The sequence below is a fragment of the Tupaia chinensis genome, unplaced genomic scaffold (genome assembly GCF_000334495.1).
Source record: "Tupaia chinensis unplaced genomic scaffold, TupChi_1.0 Scaffold000022_1, whole genome shotgun sequence".
Taxonomy (NCBI): Eukaryota; Metazoa; Chordata; class Mammalia; order Scandentia; family Tupaiidae; genus Tupaia; species Tupaia belangeri.
In genome coordinates, this window is record NW_006159452.1 from 2,233,745 (window position 1) to 2,242,826 (window position 9,082).

Sequence of the window (9,082 nt, forward strand, 5' to 3'; positions counted from 1 at the left end):
TTATATTTTAATTTGACCATAGAAAGACAGAGAGAGTGAGAAAGGGAAAGCGAGAAACTAATCCACCAGGTCTGGGACTCCTCGGACTGTGGTCGGCCAAGTGGGAATCTAGCACCTTTAACCACCAGCCACCTCCCAGCCCTAAAGAAAACTTTTCAGCAAGAATGTTTCAGAAGACTTGCCTTTACAGATGTACCAGAAAAAAAAAAAATATTAACTTGGGACCAGCAATTGGCCTAATGGCTATGTTGCTGGATTCCCATGTAGTTGACAGTGGTTTGAGTTCCGGACCCGGTGGCTTAAACTCACACTGGGTGTGCGTGCATGCATGCCCAAGATCCCAAGAAGAGAATGGAGGAGAAGGGATTGAGGTGTGGCCATACCCCTGGGAGGGTGATTTCTCCCTTTCTGTCTCTGTCTTACTGGTGAGTGCACCTGCCCTAGAGAAAAACAAAACAAAACAAATCAAAAACTCTCAAAAAAATTCAGTTGAAATATTCAATTCTGTTAACACATTAAACTATGAGAATTAATTTTTTTTAAAGATTTTTGCTATTGGGCATGTATGCTCATCCAAGAGACAGAGAGAGAGAAAGCAAGAAATCACCCCCAGGGAGAAGGGCCACACTGCAATGTCTTCTTCATTCTTCTCTTGGGATTTTGGGCATGCATGAACATGTGCTCAGTGTCAGTTTTAAGCCAACAGGTCTAGGATTCAAACTGTGGTCCTGGACTCATGTAGGAGTCTAGTGATGTAACCATTACACCATTTGCTGGTTCCAAGAATTATTTTTTTTATAATTAATAAAATAACTGGCCCTCCAAATGATGTGAGTTATAAATAACAGAAAATCATGATGCTAATATATAGCTTAAGAACAACATGTAAAAATGACAGTAGTTTCATAATACATCCCCCAAACTCCCAAATATGAAATGTGAGCAAAGAAACACCTAGTTGAACTTCCTTTTAATTATTAATGTTACCAAGAATTAAGTAAAAACACACTTAAAAGAGCAGGGACACAGGAAATAATATACCTGTGAGTCATTTGTTTAGAAATCTAACCTAGCGTTTAGATTATGGACTCCAGTTTCCATTGTAGGACTTATAACTATTTATGAAATCTGGAGCATGTAAGATTACAAGGAGAGCATGGGGTATTTGTTGCTTTAAAAAGAGAGAACAATATGAGGCTAGCAGATGGTGTAATGGTTATGTCACTGAACTCCCACATGCTTGACCGTGGTTAAAGTCCTATTTTCTGGGAAATACAATGGAGAAACCGGTTTAACACCTCAAGACGTAAGAGACAAATCCAGACTGTGTGACATTCTATAAGACAACAGTATCTGTCTCTTCAAAAGTAATGCCATGAGAAAAATGTAAGAGGATGATCTGTTTCTAGATTAAAGGTATTAAAACGATATTCTGCATACAATATGTGAACACTGGGAAAAGCTAAGGGTATTTTTTTTTCTTTTTTTTTTGGAGAGGTTTTCGCTATAGGGCGCGTGCGCTCGCCAGAAAGACAGAGACAGAGAGACAGAGAGACAGAAAATGAGAAATCACCCCCTCCAGGGGGGATGGCCACGCCGCAATCCCTTCTCCTCCATTCTCCTCTTGGGATCTTGGGCACGTATGCACATGCACCAGCGTGAGTTTTAAACCACTATGTCCGGGATGCGAACCGCATTCGACTACGTGGGAGTCCAGTGACATAGCCATTACGCTAACTGCTGGTTCCATGCTAAGGTATTTTTGAGACAACTATGAGAATTTGAATATGGATTGGAAATCTGTTGTCTTTGTTGTCCTTTATCCATTATTTCTTCCATGAAAAAGAGAGACAAAGAATGAGTATGAGAGTGACAGATAGAGATAGCAGAGAGAGAAACAGAGTTAGAGAGAAACAGAGGCAGAGAGACAGTGCTCCTATCAGGGTTTGAAGCTGCCACCCATCTCCAGCTTCAGCCAGCCTGGGTCACGGTCATGTGCATTCCCAGTGACACCACAGAGGTCTCTGGACAGGAACCTGGGACCTTTCACATAGGTTAAGCCTCACAGAATGTCCTATTCCACAGCTGCACCACCATTGTGCTACCCAGATGCTGTTTTAAGAAATTACTACAACTGGTTTTGTTTAAATGATAATGTGATTTAGAAAACATTCCTATTTTAGTTGATCCGTGATCAATTGCTGCATGTATATGTTGTGAATGTGACAATATGTTAAAAAATGTCGGTCTCTCCATCTGTCTCCAGCAAGCACACATGCCCTATGGGAAAAACCTTAAAACAAATGTATTGATATATTGAATCTAACTGATATGCATTTGGGTTTTCATTGAACTATTTGGCTTGTCTGCATTTTTTTACATTTTTAATTTTAAAATGTTGAAAATAAAATATTCCTGTCTCCATCCTCTCTAAGTCTTTGTATATTCTTTGTCTTGCTGTCAGAATTATCTTAATACAACATAGATTCGGTCAAGCTATTTATTCCTGTAGGTTTCATTAAATACCTCTCAAAAGAGATGATACCCAGGAGCACACATTGTGTGTGTGCGTGCGCATGTGTGTGTGTGTGTGTGTGTGTGATCCCTAGTTGTTTTACCATAATAATTGCATACTTTATATTCTAATTCAGTATAATTTGCAGTTATGTCTTTTTTATGAAACTGAACTCCCGAGATTTAATCTGTCTAAGGGTCAATATTTAAAATCTATAGTATAACAGGTTTCCAAAGTTCAATATTTAAGAAATGTAATATATCAGATCAAACTACACCAGGCTTTTAAACACATTAGATTTTTTCAAAATAATGTATATGGTGTTTGTTGAGCAAACATATATGGTGCATTAATAATAATTATCCTGAATAAGCCTACCCAAAATACTGTACTTAAACATTTTAGCATCTTATTACTTAGGTGTTGAATAAAATAAAAATACCACTAAATTAAAAATTATTATAATTAACTTTTGAGTTAAATATTAAATACTGATTTAATAACATGTTTCAAAAAATAAAAAAAATTGTCATAGGTTTTATGCATTACTTTAAAAATTAGAAATATCTAGTTCTGGCTAGTGGCCTAGTGGTAAAGAGAGCCAGATTCCACACCAGCTAGGCGGCTTAGGTCCCAGTCCTAGTAGTTTGAAAAAATCCTAGCAGAGGTGACTACATGCCCCAAATCCTAATGGAATGGAGAAATGGTGGAGAAGGGATCTAGGCATGACTATCCCCAGGTAAGGGGTGCTTCTTCCACTCACTCTTTCTATCTCGCATGGCCTCTGGCAAATTTAAAAATAATTAGAAGCAGTTCCATAAAATTCACTATCAAATAATGTAATATACAGCTTAATACATACATACAAAGGTCACAAATAGTGATACTGCAAGTTTAAGCTTTTTTTTTTTTAATAATATAGAAATGTAATACTAACACCATAAAATATCTTGCCAGTGTTTTTCCTCCTGGGCTGTTTGCAAAACATTTTTATTATACAGTGTGATGATATCCTCAATAACAGAAGAAATCCTATCTCAACTACTGTAATACGATTCTACATGTGGGTCATTGATTCTGTCGTTGTTGGCTTCCAGAGTTGTTACTATTACTGACATTTTAATACTAGGCTTTGTTGAGAGAAAATACCAGTAATGAGAGGTTTGTATTTAATTAGCCCTCATGGATTTTATAGTTGTATGACAAATCAATTCTCTTAATATACAAAACTAAAACAAAAAAGAAACACTAGTTTATTTAGTCTATTGATTTCCCCATGCTTTTGCTGTCTCACTTTTTTTTTTTTTTTTTATGTTTTTCTTGTCATGCTTGGATCGAAGCCTAAACTTCCAGCCACAGTTGCTACCATACAAGTTAGTTCTCACAAAAATAAAGTCCACTCGTCTGCTGACCTTCCTGGCCTTAGCTTAGAATTAGAAGACTTATTTCCTCTCTTAGACCAAGGGCAGAGTTACTCCCATCATGAAAAGCTGCTACATCCATATGTATTAGTCAAGGCGGAGAGCACTCGCTGCTATGTAAGGCTTTTCTAGCACCAAGAGCTTGCTCACTGCTTATATATTAAGTCAGGAGACAAACAAAAGGCTTAAGAAGTCTTCTATTTGTTCCCAGGTCTTAGTTTATTCTGCCAAGTAGAACTACAAAAGGCTTTATGTATCTATATCTTTTTTGATGATGAGTCCACAGAGGAAATAATTCATATAGCTTCCTTCTCAATATGTTCCCTCTTACTTGAAAGAAATACACTTAAAATAATAGGTATAATCAAACTTAACAGACACTCAAATATACTCACAGGTGCTAGTTTCTCCCTTATAGGCTGATGTTCTGTCCAGGTTCTGTGAGTGTGCAACAGAAATAAATATTACTTTCTAAATTGGGACTGAAACAAATGAGAAGGTAGTCGGGCATTTTTATCTTGTCAAATTACATTATTCCACAACTGAAAAATAGCAGCATAGCTATCCTGAACATCCTCATGGTGTCAATCTCAATAACAATAATAAAACTATGACTTTTTCTATAATCCTTTACATTTTAAAATGTATGCCATATACTCTGTGATGTGCACATAGTTATATTTATATTTGCTAAAGACAGGACTGCAAGATCTAATGAGCCAAGCAATTTCTTAATGTTAAGAAAAATATTAATTGACAGACTACTCACGTTACAGATGCTGTTTTCTAGAATCACTACATCAGTCTTTAAGAATTTGCAGATCGGTCAAGTATCAAGATATTTTTTCAAATCTTATCAATGAAAAGCTGTGCAGCTTTTGACAATTAAATCTTCTATGTTTAAGTTTCCTTATATGCGTATTTGAAGGAAAAATGAGACAACTAAAATAGTTCAACACAGTAGAGAGAAAAGGACAACAAAATAAATGTGTGTGTGTGTGTGTGTGTGTGTGTGTGTGTGTGTGTGCTGTTTGGTTTGGTTTGATTTGGTTTGCCTTGGTTTCTTTCTTTCTTTTTTCTTTTGTATTATTGTGAGATTTTCACTGCTCTCTCTCTCTAGTTATGAGTGTTTACAGTGCAGAGGACACTGGGCAGATCTGCGCTCCACACCGTGTTGGTCTAGGCTGGTGTAGCGTGACAGCCTGTGGTGGACATGGTGTTAGAGGGGTGACCATGCGAGAGGGAGCACGTCTTCATAAGCCACATGGTTCAGGTGTAGTTGGTGTGGTAAGCTGACATGTGTTAAATATATATTTGAGGGCAAAAAATCTCATACAAGTGGTCCTTTAATATCCCCTAAAAAAAGAAAAAGATGGGCCTAAAATATAGATCTTCCCTGTAGTTGTATATAGGTATTCTGTTTCCCTACTTAATCTTATATTTGTCTATAAAGTATAATTGCAGTAGTCCACACTTATCTGTGGAAAGTATGTTGCAAGACTGCAATGGATGCCTGAAATCATGGGTAGTATCACACCCCATATAAGCATTTTTTTTTCTAGCTGATAACCAAGGAGCCCTAGTAGCGGGCTGGTACATATACCATCTGGATGCCAGGGCCAGCAGCTGATTCGTGTTCCAAGTGGGATGGAGTAGGAGGGCAGGTTTTCATCAAGTTACTCAGAACCATGTGCTCTATAAATCTTAGGAATTCATTATTTGAAAGATTTTTTTTTTTTGAGAGAGATTTTCGCTATAGGGCGCGTGCGCTCGCCAGACAGACAGAGAGAGACATAGAGACAGAAAGCAAGAAATCACCCCCCAGGGGGGATGGTCACGCCGCAATCCCTTCTCCTCCATTCTCCTCTCGGGATCATGGTCACGCACGCACACGCGCCCGGCGTGAGTTTTAAGCCACCGGGTCCGGGAAGCGAACCGCGGTCGACTACGTGGGAGTCCAGCGACATAGCCATTACGCTAACTGCTGGTTCCCGATTATTTGTAAGATTTTTTGATAGATATTTTTAGACTACAGTTGACCACAGGTGACCAACATTGTCAAAAGTGGAACTACAGATAAAGAGAGATTACTGTATGTCTCCCTCTTTATTTGTACATATCAAAGGCCACATACAAATATAGGTGAGAATGCCATGCTATCCCCAAATTGGCACAATTACACTCTACCCAAAATACATTACTAATGGGCATACATGATAATCAAATAGCACAGGTTGTTTTTAAATATAAAACAATCTCTAGAGCCAGGAAAGAAAGAATAAAGATAAAGCAGTGGTTACATGAACTAGTCTTAATCAATTTAAATGTCCTTATATCATATTTAACATGTAACAGATAAAGCACAGATTAGGTGTTTAGTCAATCCTGAATGCAATTGAAGTTTACCTGGATATCTATAAAATGCCTCCTACTTCTCTTAAATTTGTAGTTCCTTTGGAAGTTGCCTCAATAGTACCTCCTTAAATCCTTAAATCTCATGGACCTCTCAGCCATTTAAAGACCTTAGTCCTTTCCCTTTCTTGAATTGAGACTCTTTAGAACCAAGCTGAGGGAGAACAATGGATCAAAGTAATTGCATTTGCCTCCAGCAGTTCTGTCAACTTCCTTGCCCTCTGTGGAGCCCCTGGCTTTAATTCCACTGCAGACCCTGGCCTGGTAAAGAAGTAAGCCTAGTTCAGACTTTTTGGTTTTACAACTTCATCATATTGTCAGCCTCCAAGCCTCCAGTTATGAACAATTTAAAAAGCAAGCCAATGAACAAATAATAATAATAATAATTTACTTTAACAGTGTACTGTAATTTAGATATTTGAAATATACAAAGTAGCAATTTCTCTTTTCCCTCTTATTTTACTACCATTCTCTTACTTTTCTTAGAAGAAATAGGATAATGGAACTGAACTGTTTCTACAACTATTACCTGAGGAATGTAGCATTTTCCTACTAACCCTGAATAATCACTTAATGATTCTAACCGCAAGTGTGTGGATTGAGAGGTGAGTTGGAGAAGGGAAAATAGATGAATGCAAGAAAGAAGAAAGAAAGAAAGAAAGAAAGAAAGAAAGAAAGAAAGAAAGAAAGAAAGAAAGAAAGAAAGAAGAAAGAAAAAGAAAGAATGAACAAGAAAAGGAAGGAAGGAAGGAAGGAAGGAAGGAAGGAAGGAAGGAAGGAAGGAAGGGAAAAAGAAAACTCTCAGGCCAGCAAATAGTGTGATGATAAGATGCTGGACTCTCACATAGCTAACAGCAGTTTGAGTCCCAGACACAGTGGCTTGAAAATCATGCTAGGCACTTGTGTATGTGTGCCTAAAATCCTGAGAGGAAAATGGTGAAGGGATTGGAGTGTGGAAATCCCCCGGGAGAGGATGTGGTTATTTCTCACTTTCCATCTCTCTCTTTCTCTCTGGTGAGCACACATACTCTATGGCAAAAATCTAAGTAAGTAACCTTGTGAAACAAAATGTATCTCTATCTCCAGGCAATGTATATTGGTCGAAAACTTCACACCACCCCACTCTCCACCACTATGATTCTGATAAAGCTTCTTAGGCTTAGTCACTGAAAGCAGGCAATAACAGAAGCAAGAGGAAAGAGTTGGATACACAACCAGTCTCTCGTTTCTCTATTCTCCATCACCTTGGGCCAGCTTGTGCATGATATACCAGTTATCTGCCATCATCTTTTCTGTTGTCCTTCATTGAAATTTGACTTCTATTGCCCCTCTTGAATCTTACTGTTTGGATATAAACCAATAGTCAAATTAGAACATTTGACTAGATGCCCATTTAAGTGTGTCATGTGCACTGACAGTGAAGAAGGCTTTGTCTGCTCAGAACAGATGGAAGTTCTGGGCAGGGTGAGATGGGTGTTACCTGATCCACATTTGGCACATCAAAGTACGCACTTCAGCCAAAAAAGCTAAGAAATGTCATAAAAAATATACCAGCTTCTTTGAACCTTCTTTTTTTTTTTTTTTTCCCCTCATTCCTGGAAAAAAAAAAAAAAAAAAAGTCAGTAATACCCTGGATACCCCCTCATTCCTGGCAAAAAAAAAAAAAGTCAGTAATACCCTGGATTAAAATACTTTTAAAAAGTTCTTTTGTGGTAGAACTTGGTTTCTAGTTATTGCATATAGACGAATAAGTAAATCTGGGCAGGTTGTTAGGATTTATACCCTCCCATCTAGAGGTTGTGGTCCAGTTGCTTAGAGAAAGACAAGTAGGCCAATCACGTCTGTACCATTTACTTACTATGGTGATGGAGGTATGCTCAGTGGTCTCTGTCAGCAGAAGAGCAACGCCATCAAATTCATGTGTGGACTGAGAAGTCAAGGTCTTCTGGAAGAGGTAATACTTGAGATGAGTTTGGAAAGGTAACAGGAGGTAACTAAAGTCTGCAGAGAAGTAAGGAAGAGAGATAAAGGGCAATTCAGGAAAATGTAACAACATTGTAAGAACTACAGTTTGAGAAAGTAAAGGTAGAAAGGCCAGGTTGAGCTTTAGAAGGAGCACAGCAGGAAGGGCTTTCTTCATTATTCTGAGGCATATGGGACCACAGAAGGAGTTTTATATAGGGAGTGGTATGATCACATTTGGATTTTATAAATATCCCTTTTGCAGCAGTGTGGAAAATTCATAGAAGTGCAACAAGACTGGAGGCACAGGTACAAGTTTTACTTTATTTATTAAGTATATCATATTAATATGGTTAGATTATTGTGTCCCATACAGTTTTTCTTCTTCCCTTTATGAGACAGAGATAAGGAGAATGGGGATAAAAAGGGTGAAGGAAAGAAACAGAGCCAGGCGTTTTAGACAGTGTCTTGCTATTTTATAATCCTTCTGTCTCAGCCTCCCAATTAGGATTATAGCAGCGTACAACCACATCTAGCATGTTCAGGTTGACCCAGAACTGAATCTGTAATGACATCCAGCATCCCAAACAGTGACTGGGACTCCATACAGTTTTAAATTGACTGTCATTATATATTTTCTTAAAGCCTTATTATTAACAGTAATATTAAAATAAGCTGAGTTTGTTATGTGGCCCTTCCAGCTCTGAAATGGCCTTGTCCAGTAATATGTGAAACTGTGTCTCTGTGAAGAGTCCTTATGTTTATATGTTAA